At 33.1% G+C, this 12,186-nt stretch overlaps 1 long non-coding RNA gene and 1 pseudogene across 2 annotated transcripts; one reads left to right on the forward strand and one right to left on the reverse strand.

The window, feature by feature from the left end:
• The first annotated feature begins 2,529 nt into the window (after positions 1–2,529).
• On the forward strand, positions 2,530–4,346 carry LOC146922382 (uncharacterized). Its single transcript, XR_015010850.1, has 3 exons — positions 2,530–2,598; positions 3,593–3,763; positions 4,105–4,346. It is a non-coding gene; the product is annotated as an uncharacterized LOC146922382 (long non-coding RNA).
• Positions 4,347–9,111: 4,765 nt separating this feature from the next.
• Positions 9,112–10,194, reverse strand: LOC146922383 (uncharacterized; annotated as a pseudogene). Its single transcript, XR_015010851.1, has 2 exons — positions 9,478–10,194; positions 9,112–9,382 (listed from the first exon to the last, which is right to left on the reverse strand). The product of XR_015010851.1 is annotated as an uncharacterized LOC146922383 (transcript).
• Positions 10,195–12,186: the final 1,992 nt, after the last annotated feature.

The raw sequence follows: 12,186 nt of genomic DNA on the forward strand, positions 1-12,186 counted from the left end.
TTCAATTTATTCGTAACGACTCAAAAGCGTTCGGGTATAAGAAACGAGAACGGATTTTTGTTTATTATTTTCGTCAACACGTATTAACCGTTCTCGGTATAATTTTTAATTATTTTTAATAAAAATAGGAGTAACTACTTTGTTAAATACCGTTCTTAAAAATTGTAACAAAAAATCTTAATATAACAAAAAAATACCGTTCTAAAAACACAAATAACTAGAGCTATTTTTGGTGAAATATAATTTTCCTCAAAAATATCCCACAGCCGTTTAGACAAAAATAAAAAAAAACAAACAAAAAGCCTCAAAAAAAAAAAAAAACCAATTTCCTCTTAAAAGAAAAAAAACGCTTTTGTCAAAAATAAAAACAAACAAAAACGCGATTAATCAAGTAAAACCAATAAGGACAGCCAAACGCATAAGCTATTCTCAAAAGCGAACTTCGAAGCTTCGAACCTCAATATTCTCGAACCCGTTCAAACGCTCAAGCCATTCGAAAATCGAAAACCCTCAACCCTTTTACTTGTGTTCGTGTTTACGTATTCTTCCCAATCTCACCACCGTAAGTCTTTTTTACTCTCAATCAATAACTGTAATCTCTCAATTCGATTTGGTTTGTTTTTGTGGTGTTTTTATTGCTTAAATTTAGATTTTGTTAATGCCGAACTATTAGGATTATGTATTTGATCGAATCCAATGAAGAGTCATATGTAATTTCAAGTGTTTAGTTTCCCTTTTCTATTATATATGTTTTCTTTGTGGGGATTACGGTCTCGTCGAACATGTTTTTGGGATCATCATGTATTTGGCTTGTATTGTATCATTTAGAGTTCTAGAACAAAATCTTGTGAATTTAGAGTTTGTGGGTATTGACTCGAAACGTGATAGTAGAAGTTGCCTTTATAACCAAACCATACATAAATTATATCGAGAGTAATTCGTCTCATGAAAACATTATTGCACCTAATTGACTTATGTCCTTTTTTTTGCTTATAATAAGGCATGTAGATTAAAATTCATTAAAATTATATAAGTTGGGGTTGGGCATGTTCTAAATGAGTAATGATTGCTTTACATATTACTCTTTACACGGTATTCACATCTCTATCTTTTCAGCCAAAACCCAAAGTAAGTTACTTTGCAAGGTAGCTATCTTGGGTTAATTATTCCTTGATTAATAAAGGCTTATTTTAAATAGACAACAACTTTTTTGGAAAAAATGTGGAACAACAATTGAGCTATATATATATATATATATATATATATATATATATATATATATATATATATATATATATATATATATTGAATTAAAAGTTTTGACCTACAGTGCCTTCTAAATTAGCCTACTTCCTACAAACATGACCTTACTTTTCATTGAACGGCTCAATTGAAAGAAATTACATATCACTTGAAATTACAATGTTAATTCAATCCTCTTTATTATGTAAAATATTAAGCTACGGTTGGTGTTTAGTTGATGGGTTTCTTTATTTTTAATTAATATAAGTTTTTAGTGAGTATTTGGAACCTATGTTGATAGCTGTAGTTTACTCGATGCATGCATTTTTTGTGATTTATGTGTAAATTTTATGGATTTAATTCATATGCATTGTCGGTGTAAAGGTTTTTTTTTATATTTTCAATGAGTACTAAGAATGTAATTTGTACTCGATTATTGGTGTGATGTGATATAAGAGTTAGAGTTGTATTAGATGAAAGGCATTTTCACATAATTTGTAACGGGTGGGTTTAGGTCTTGTCGGCGAGAGGGCATGCAGGGAATTGTTTCGGGTTTTTTGGGATGCTGGTTGTGGACTTGGCCTATTTTTAATCCGAGTGCAGCTGATGTGGTGATTTGTGCAGGTTGGCTTATTAGTGGCTGTCACTTCGTAGGTGCGGGTGTGTTCCTTTTCTTGGGGCTGATTTTGGGTGCCAATTAGGTGCTTTTAGTTTCATCTCGTTAGATGTTTCTTTGTGGGTGTTTGTTTTTTTGGGGCATGCTTTAGTTTTATTGTGTAAGAAAGGACACCCTTTATCTCGTGTATTGCTCGCTTTCGCTTCCGTCACGTCTTGTGTGTTTATGTTTTTTGATGTATATGTATGGTGTAGGCTTTTAACAAGTTTGGATTCAGTTTTATTCGTTCTAGATCAAGTTTAGTTTTTTGTTTTTGGGTTGTGTTTGAACTCCTCTTTTATTATGGTTTTTTCTAGCTACTGTCGTGGCAGTTTTTTGTAATTTCTTGCATGTATTTGGATACTCCTTGCTGCTATAATTATATTAAAGTTAGTGCTGAAATGATGAGTTTTTCTCTCGCGATAAAGGTTCAACTATTAGCATTATCGTAATAATAAAGTGCTCATAGTCCTTAAAAATTTGAGTTATGTTTGTTTAAAGAGAAGTTGTTGGTGTGATGATTCTCATGAATGAAACGGTGAGAAGTTTTTTCTTAAGTTGTGAATGATTCTCCTTGATTAATTTAAATAAAATTTCCACTTAACTCTTTTATTTACAGTTTTCGTCGTTTCGTGTCGCTAGACTCCCTTGAAACAAAGAGCCACATAGTGGAGCTGTGTTGGAAAAATAATAATTGAAAGGTATCTTTAAGTCAGTCTTGTAGGTGATAATCCTTGCCTATGGTAGGGGGTACATACTCCTATTGGGGGAACTTCCCGTTTGTGCTTGCGTGGTTCGTACTTGGTTTTCATTATCTCGTTATTATATTGTATCAAACTCTTCACTATAGTGTGTTTGGTAGTACTTGTGTTTGACATCTAAATAAATTCTTGTGCATATAGAAACAAAGTTCCTCAAACTCTTTTAGTGTCTTCCCACATTATTTTTGTTTTTTAATTGAAATTGAGAAATGAGATTCGGTTAAAAGAGTAAGATTTTCTACAATTCAAAATATTGTAATATGTCGATAGAAGATTGTATGTTGGATAATATAGAAGATAATAAGGAAAAATGACTTATTTTTATAAGGGAATTTATAGCCACTCATACTCAAATGCATATAGATTTCTCGCATGTTATAGTTTAAATGCTTTTAAGGGAATATATATCGCTTAGGAACAACCTTTTACTTCGTTGTAATTAATGGTGATAAGATATTATATACAAGCATGCAAATGCCTACCTTTAGGTATATATGATGAATATTTGTAGCCTACTAGCTCAAATCTCTACTAGTATTGTTTTTAATATATATTCAAATCTATATTGTGTTATTTATATATTGTATTTGACATTAGGTAGTTGAGAATCAAAGTTAAGTGGATGGTGTCCTTTACTTTTTTGTTAACAATAGTTTATAGGCTAATTGATTACAATTGAGGTTTGAATTAGTGTTGCACTTTCATTTTGTGCCGGCTCGGTTTGTAATTTTGTACAAGGTCTTTTGTCGTTATTTTTTGGCTGATTTTTGCTTTGGGTTTCCTACCGACCCGTAGCATTTCGGTTGTGGTGTTTGGCACGGGGGCTGTTTGTGCGGCCTGCTACATCCCGTTATTGTATCTTTCTTAGTGTTCACTCTTGTTAGTCTTGTGCTTGAAGATGCAATTTTAATAAATCTCTATGTTTCAAATAAAGAAAACGCGATGAAGTTTGGCCTACTCTTGCTGCATGAAAACCATGTTGAGTTAAAACACCACTCGGTTGGATTGATAGAGGGGCTCGACAACTTTGATAACAACTCATGCGGCTGATGCTAGAAGTGATTTGCGTTATTCTACATCAACACATGCTTTAAATGATAATGAGGTAAGATTAAACTATATTTTATGATTTATAGTTTTATTTTTTTTCGTGCAATGTTTTTAATGTATTTTACGAATGTTATGTGATGTTTTTGATGACTTGATGTATTGGTTGTATAATTGCGTTAGTATTTAATGACCAATATTACAAAATACTAGTAGATTGAATCACAATTTGAAGAAAAAATAATTAGGGAATAAGAAATAGAGTTAGTTTCTTCAAAAAGAAAAGAGTTAGTGCGGTGTCCGGTCGGGTTATTTGATGCATTTACTATTTGAAAGTTGTTTTTTACAAGGCAATGTTTGTATATATTATTTATTGAACAATTTTATTTTATTTTGTAGATGAATAATGATGATTTTGATGAAAAACTTGAAGATTTGGAAGAACAAGATGGAGATATACATGTGAAGTTTCTTATTTTAAAGATGTTGATGGTTTTTAGGAAGATGTTATTTTGATTGTGATAAATGTTAAGTTATACATTAAAGATCCAAACATTTTATTTTGAACAATGTAATTTTGATATATATATATATTTGACAAGTATTTAATTTTGTTATATAATTTTTTAATTTAAGTATTACTTATAAATTATTGTATGAAGATTATTTTTCTATTAAAATCAAATTATAATGATGAAAAGGTTTAAAAAAAAATGCTTCACACCACATTTTTAAGATTAACCAAAATAATTGGTTGATAAATCGTTACTAAGAACGGTGAAAAAGCATAGCGGTAGCTTATGAAGTTAGCTTATAAAAGTACTTCTATAAGAACGGTTTTCTTAACCTCCACGGTCTGCAGCTGTTCTGATAGGCCAAAATTAACCGTTCTTCAATTAAGAGATTTAACTACGGTGTTTATGTGCAACAATCAAAAACCGTTGCATTATAAAAGTTTTAAAACCGTTCTGCAATTATTCTTTAACCTACGGTTTTCTCTTGGCCGTTGCCGTTAGTGACAAAAACCGTACCAAAAAGCAAGCACAACGCCTCGGTTTGCCACGCTAATAAAACCGTTCTGGTACCCTACCACAACGGTTTTTTAGCATTTCACCACATTTTTTTGGCGTAGTTATAGGACCAAAATGTTGTAGTGAGTTAAGGAAATGTTTATTAAAAAAATAATAATAAGAATCTCATTAACCCATCGGTTGCGGCTTATCGTAGTAATTCAACATGTAAATTTTTGGTTTTCATATTGGTGCATTAAATACTCCAACAAATTTTGGCAAATAACATTTTGATGTTTATGTGAAATAAAACATTAAATGCTCTTTTGAATATAACGTTGCCACGTGTATTTTTAAAAAAAATAGCGCAAATATATATAATAGAGATAGAGATAGAGATTCCTATAATTTCGATGTCATAACTATTATTTATTCTTTTTTTGGTACATTATTTATTCTTCTTTACCATCGAGTCCCAAATACAAAAAAAGGAAATAGCGGACAAAGAATCTACACTTCTATAATTATAAACGAAAAAAGCGTAAATAAATCAACCATGATTCGACCATTGATACTCCAAGTTTTTTGATGCGAATGGGAGACATCGGAAACGAATTCAAATGGTATCATTTTTATTGATAAAAAAAGAAATCATCTATTATAAATGCGGATAAAAAAATATAAAAACAAAAAACAGACGGAAAAAAATGATGTAATAGAAAAGAGGATATAAAAATATAAAAAACAAAAATATGAAGTCAAACAACCTTATTGTCCATTAGAACCATTTCCAAGGAGTAAGGAAGCTTGTCTTTGTTCATATCCCTCACAAAACAAAGGCGAACGACTCGAACCCCGATATTCCAACTTTCTTTGGAAGGGAATATATCGTAAACCGTAACGCCCATACTAAACTTATCTAGAATATTTAGTATTCAGTCAAAATTTTTATTATTCTAATTTTAATGTATCCAAGATTAAATTTAACGCACATTCTAAATATTCTAGATAAGTTTAGTATGGGCGTTACGAAACCAAGTCGATCTTTGGGACCATTTTGATTTGATAGAGAGATACGAAGTTGACACAAAGAAAAAGAAATTAAATAGAAAGTCAACTGCAAAATTGTTGTTGTGGTGTGAAGAAAATGTTGGACAATAGGTCTAATTTATAGTAGATTTCATAGGACAATTTTGTAAAACAACCACATTTAATTTGGCCAATCATATTTGAGCTCATATCTTAGCTATTAAGCAAAATATAATAATGTTTTTTTGTTTGTTTTGCTAAACGATTTTTTTAATTCAAAAATACTCATTAATTTAATAACATAAAGCCATTTATTCACTTTTAATTCAAATCAGCTCTAATTGCATTTTTTCTCCAATCACTTTTATGTTATTATTTTTCCTGTTTCATAACCCCATGTAAACCTCTGTATTCTTTCCCTTCTCTATTTCTTCTTTTCAAATTAAGCTAACCATTTGTCAACACAAAATCAATTAGGCAAAAATATTAAATTATTGATTGATTTTTGTTTACGAAAAGAAACACCAAAAATACTTTGATATCAATTATGAAATATATGATAATAAAATTATCTCACAATAGTATTAGTACATTATCATCATGAAAATAAGAATAAAAGTTAGTTCATTTCATTAATTTAATTACCGCATAAAAAAACATTATCGATTGGCCAAAATAAAACTGATAGGGTATCAATATGTCAATGTTACAATAATATTTTGTATCGAAAAAGATATTATTAATACTAATATTGCATTTAATTATAATAATATAAATGAAATGATATATATGGTTACAAATATAAATATGGAATGTTATTGAAATCCAAATGCTTGAGGATGTTATATGGAAGGTTATTGAAATCCAAATGCTTGAGGCTGCTTGGTTTCTCAAGAGTGTTTATAAGAGTGCCACATGTCACTTCCATATTGAAACTTGAAAAAAGGGTCCTAAATTTATATAATATAGATATAGATAACGGCATAATGCTTAAAAAAATATATGATAAAATTAAAGTAAATCCTTAACTTGTGTCAGCTACTATTGATAACAATTTAGGGTTTATTGTTTTTTTTTTTTTTGAGAGAATTTAGGGTTTATTGTTATAATCGTATAATTTTCATGCATTGATTTTTTTTGACAAATGCATTGAAACTTTTTTGTTTTTTGTGTTGGTTAAATTGGGAAATATTCATGTCAAACTAACAAATTTTTGCACAAATTGATTTCATATTAAAAGTTTCCAAAAATATAAATTTATTTTTATAAAAGAAAAAAATAAATTTATAATAATAACATGAAATAAGTATCAAAATTTTCACCAATCAGGAAATGAAAATAAAATATATGCCATAAAATATGAATTGGCACCCGGGTATCAAAATAACATGAATAAAAAATCAACAAACAATGTCCACAAGTTATCTTTTAAAAAAAAATGTGCACTAGTCATAACTCAACTCATAAAGTATTAACGTAAATTCTGGTATGAAAATGTTTGGCATTCTGAACCTGGCTTCAAGGAACTTGTGGCCGAGTCTTGGCATACTCATCCGGCAAACTCGGTTATATCTAAATTATCTTCTTGTGCGGAGGATATTGTGGTTTGGAGTAGAGATCACTGTAACGAGATCGAAGTTAGATATTAAAGATTGTAGGCGTCAGATACAAAATGTTGATTGAATAGTTATGGTCCTAGTCAAGAGTCTCTGTTGAGTTTACGAAAGAAAATGAGTCGACTTCTTTCTCGGGAAGATGCCTATTGGCGTCAACGGGCCAAAACTCACCGGTACAAAGATGGAGACCGCAACACAAAAAATGTACATGCTTCGCAACTGCTAGGAAAAAGGTTGATCATATTCTTTCTCTTGATGATGATGCCGGTAATAAAATTGTTGATAGTGCAGGTATGTGTGCCGTTGCAAGAAATTATTTTTTAAAAATATTTCGAAACATGCTAGTGCCATGACTTTTGTCCTTAATGTTATCCGCCAGTCCGTTTGAGTGGAAGATAACAAAATGCTTACTGCGCCATTTACAAAGGAAGAATTCCGGTTGGCAATGTTTTCCATGCATCCCGATAAATGCCCCGTACCCGATGGTTTTAATCCGGGCTTTTATCACCGTTTTGGAACCTTTGTGGTGATGATATTTTTAAGGAGTGTTGTCTACGGCTTGACACAAGTTATTTCCCTCTTGATTTTAATATGACGAATATTGCTCTCATTCTCGAAAGGTAACAATCGACATTTATGAAAGATCGGTGCCCTATAGCCCTTTGTAACGTCTTGTACAAGCTCATTGATAAAGATCATGCAACCGACTCAAGTTAATTCTTCATAAATGCATTTATAATAATCAATCAACTTTTGTTCCCGGTAGATCAATCCTAGATAATGCAATGGTAGCTATTGAAGTCATTCATTTTATGAAGACAACAACTAGAGGTCGAGATAAGTATGTTGCCTCGAAGCTTAATATTAGTAAAGCCTATGACGAATGGAATGGGACTATCTTAAGGAGGTTATAGTTAAAATGGGCTTCAATCGAAGTTGATTCAATGGATGGTCATGTGCATAGAATCCCTTGACTATAGTGGTCTTGTCAATGGGGAGCATGTTGGTCCGGTTATTTCGGGTCGCAGGTTGTGTCAAGGGGATCCACTCTCATCGTATCTCTTTATCATTTCCTCTCTTATTCGGGATGCAAAAGAGCGTCAAGTAATATCGAGTACTAGTATATGTCGTGGGGCTCCCCTCTTAACAAAAATAAGAATAAATATCGTATAGGTGACCAAATCAATGATCTAATATAGTATCTTCATAGTTCTTACTCAACAATCTTACACATAATTGCTTCAAAAAAAATCTTAAAACATAATTGAAATTCAGTTGACCAAATCAACGACCTAATATACCATCTTTAAAGTTCAGCAATCAATAACCTTTGCCACAAATAGGAATAGGCTACACATGAGCCTTTGCTGATAAAAAAGATTTCACATACATTGGGTTTCTATTACATGATAGAGGTGTAACTCAGGAAAAAAAAATTGTACTTGTAACTCTTCTCACGATGCAATGGCCCAATGCAATTCACAAGCACTAGATTAAACATTAAAGGACCAAGGTGTAGTATTGTACACCCACCAAACTTGGCAATACTAAGAAAAACTCATCAGTGAACAGAGTCATTGAGTCACAGACCAAACTTACGCCAAATAGCAACATTAAGCATTAATTAAATGACTAAGGAGGCACATGCACTGCACTTGTCTACAAAATTCGAATTGTTACACATGTGAACTGCATCATTGAACAGAGTCACACACCAAAAAACTTGATATGCAAAGTACTAAAAAGTTAGCTTAACTAAAGTCAAAATCTATCTCATTTGTCACCAAGTTTTCCAGTAGAGATCTATTCTTATAAACAAAAAGAACTAACTAACCATATTATATCTATCAAAAAACCTAATATTAGCATCATATATTACTGTGAAGAAGAAATAGTTGATTCTTCATCATCCAACCAATTCCTTATCCCTTTCCTCTTCCCAGATTTCCCATTCTGATTTGTATCATGAACCTCATACATTTCAGCACTAACCTCCCTTAACCACAATCCAGGAAAAAGTTTCTGCAAAAAAATAAAAAAATAGATACAATGAAAAATTCAAACAGAGCAATGTTAGAGAGATTAATCTTTGATTAAAAACAAAACATGCAACTAACGTCAATCTGTTTCTGAACATTTCTGGGCCTCTTAGTGGGCCTTTGCCTTGGCCCACGGCCCATCAACACCATGCAATCTTCCTCGATTTCCTTCCTCAAAAGCTGAACACAAAAACTTGGGTCTTTTGAATCTTATTACTCTTAATATTACTTCTCAATCTCAACAAAACATGATCAAAAGTGTCACCGGCGGCATCGTCGATTCTCGCCGGAGAAGCTAAATCACGCTTCGCATTACCGGAGGAGTTAATCGGAGGTTTAAACTCTCTTTTTTGCTTCATTTTTATATTCCATGACTCAAGAGTTTCGTTTTCTTCACCAAAAATCGATTCTTTCATTCTATCCGCATCATTTTCCAGCTCATGCAACAGCTTCTCTCCCACAACCGCGACCCCTTCAACCACTTGTCTTCGTTCCGTTGATTGGTGGAAGTTAGACAATGAAAACCGGCGATCGGTGCTGGTTGAAGCACCGTCGGTACCAGTAATGGCGGTGTTGGAGCATGTGAGATTGCGTTGAGTACCCCATTTCGGTAATGGTAAAGTGAAATTGTGAATGGGTTTACGTCTTTTGGGACTCGGAGTCGGAGACATAGGTTCGGTATCTTCGTCTTCTTCTTCTTCTACACCTCGTAACACCATTTAGATGAAGAAAAAACAGGGAAAAAAGGTGGTTTAGACCGTGAAGCGGTGGTGGGAGAGAGAAAATGGGTTTGGGTTTGTGTTGGTGAGTGTGCAAAGTGGCCGGAAAAAGTAAAGTATATAGTAGTAGAGAAGAAGAAAGGACGCGGTTTTGTGAACATTTGGGTTTGGATTCTTTTTTTCTTTGGGTTGAAAATGGGTGGGTCATTACCCGGTTCATTTTCCTTCTAAATTGCACTTTTTGACAAAATGTTAGTAACTTAGTTTTTATGTCAATCCCCATGTCGTTTTCAAGCAGTGTTTATTAAAGACATGAAGGAGTTTTTAGTAAAAAAACAAGTGAGAGTAGGCTTGCTAACTTACTCCTTCATGTTTTTAGGTGGGAGTAAGTTAGCAACCCCTAAGTCCGGATCTGCTCCATTTGTAAATATGTCCAAGTTACCGGTTCTTTTCTCGGATACGTGACACGTGGCCACAAATAGTTTAATGGTTCGGATTAAAAGTTAGATATGTGCTCCACCGTGCTCCTCTCGCAATCCCTTTCTCTCTCTCGTTGTCGTCTTCTCTCTTATTGCTTACCCTTTTTGCGTACGATTGTGCTTTTTTTTCTCGCCTTCATAATAAAAGCATTCTCCATTTCAATATTGGTTCTCGATTCGTTTTTTTTTTCCTCCATTAATAATAAAACCGGCTTGAATTTTAATTTCATTTATATCATATCGTGCATGATTCTTGTTACTCGGTTGCCAGAAGTTTTTAAGAAAAACGAAATCGGTAACTCAACATTTGGGATAAATCACGGAAAAGGTAAATTGAAGGAATTAAGAGGCACCGATGTGAAATTTGAAGGTGAAAGGGGATACATGTTGCGAATCACAATCCTTTTTGTTTAATTAGTAATACGATTTCGAGTTTCAGTTGAAAAGAATTGCTTTGTTCACGAATTGGGGAATTTGGAACGCGGCGAGACGGTGGTGCTCTCAAGTAATCCTCTATTTTTTCAATTAAACAATCTTGGTTTTCAGTTTTAATCCAAGCCATTGAACTTGTAATTGCCACGTGTCACGTATCCGAGAAAAGAAGCTGGGTAAAATCGGACATATTTACAAATGGAGCAGATCCGGACTCCCCCATTTTGTCACGGTAACCATTTTGTGTCTATCTCTTTTCAAATTGTATCATCCATTTATTTTTATAAATAGAGAAGATCTTTTACCCATATTTGATTGTCTCATGAGTTTTTTTTTTTTTTTTTAAAGTCTCATGAGTTCTTTTAAAGTGGTTATTCAAATAACATACTCTCTCCATCTTACACTAGATGACTATTTTGAGATTTTCATTGTTATTAAAGAAATAATTTGAAAGATTAATTTCAATGATAAAATGTGTTTTGTTCACAAAAATATCTTTATTAATTATAATTAGCGAAGTAGTTAAATGATTGAAATGCAATAAATAGGTGTATGTTAGTAGAAAAAAATAATAAATGATGTTTTGGTATCATAAAAGTGATAAATAATTTGAGGGAAAAAAAGGGTAAAAAGAACACCTTAAATTTAATCATAAAAACTGATTGTACCTGATCATAAGGTAACTATCGGAGCTCCTTTAATGCGGTGGTTGATGGTAGTGAGAATGCGTTAGTGATTACCGGAACGGCCGGGGTGTACCTGCAGACACTCCGACGCTCAAGTCGCAGAGGTTCGTAATGAGGGTTTAGAAGTGAAAAAGATTCTACCTTGGAGGTTGCGGGGAGCCTCCTATTTATAGAGGTGGGTGAATGCAGAGCCGTTGTAATGCTACACGTGCGTCCGGCGGTTACAAAATCGGGGAAGTTTAACCACTAGTGAGATATTCGTGGGAACGTGGGAAAAGAGATGTTATAGCTCGTTTGAACCAAAGGTGTCGATTGCTCCGTGCACCCCTCTCGCGGGGAAGGGGTGTGTTGCGAGTAAAAAGCCAAATGCAGCATTTGGACTTGATTTGTTATTGGGCCTAGGTCTTTGACCGGTCCTGAACGCAGCCCCCAAGTCGTGGTTCTTGGTAAAGAGTGATGACTTAAGACCGC

Source organism: Medicago sativa, chromosome 5 (genome assembly GCF_051527215.1).
Source record: "Medicago sativa cultivar Bolivia chromosome 5, Bolivia_mono, whole genome shotgun sequence".
NCBI lineage: Eukaryota > Viridiplantae > Streptophyta > Magnoliopsida > Fabales > Fabaceae > Medicago > Medicago sativa.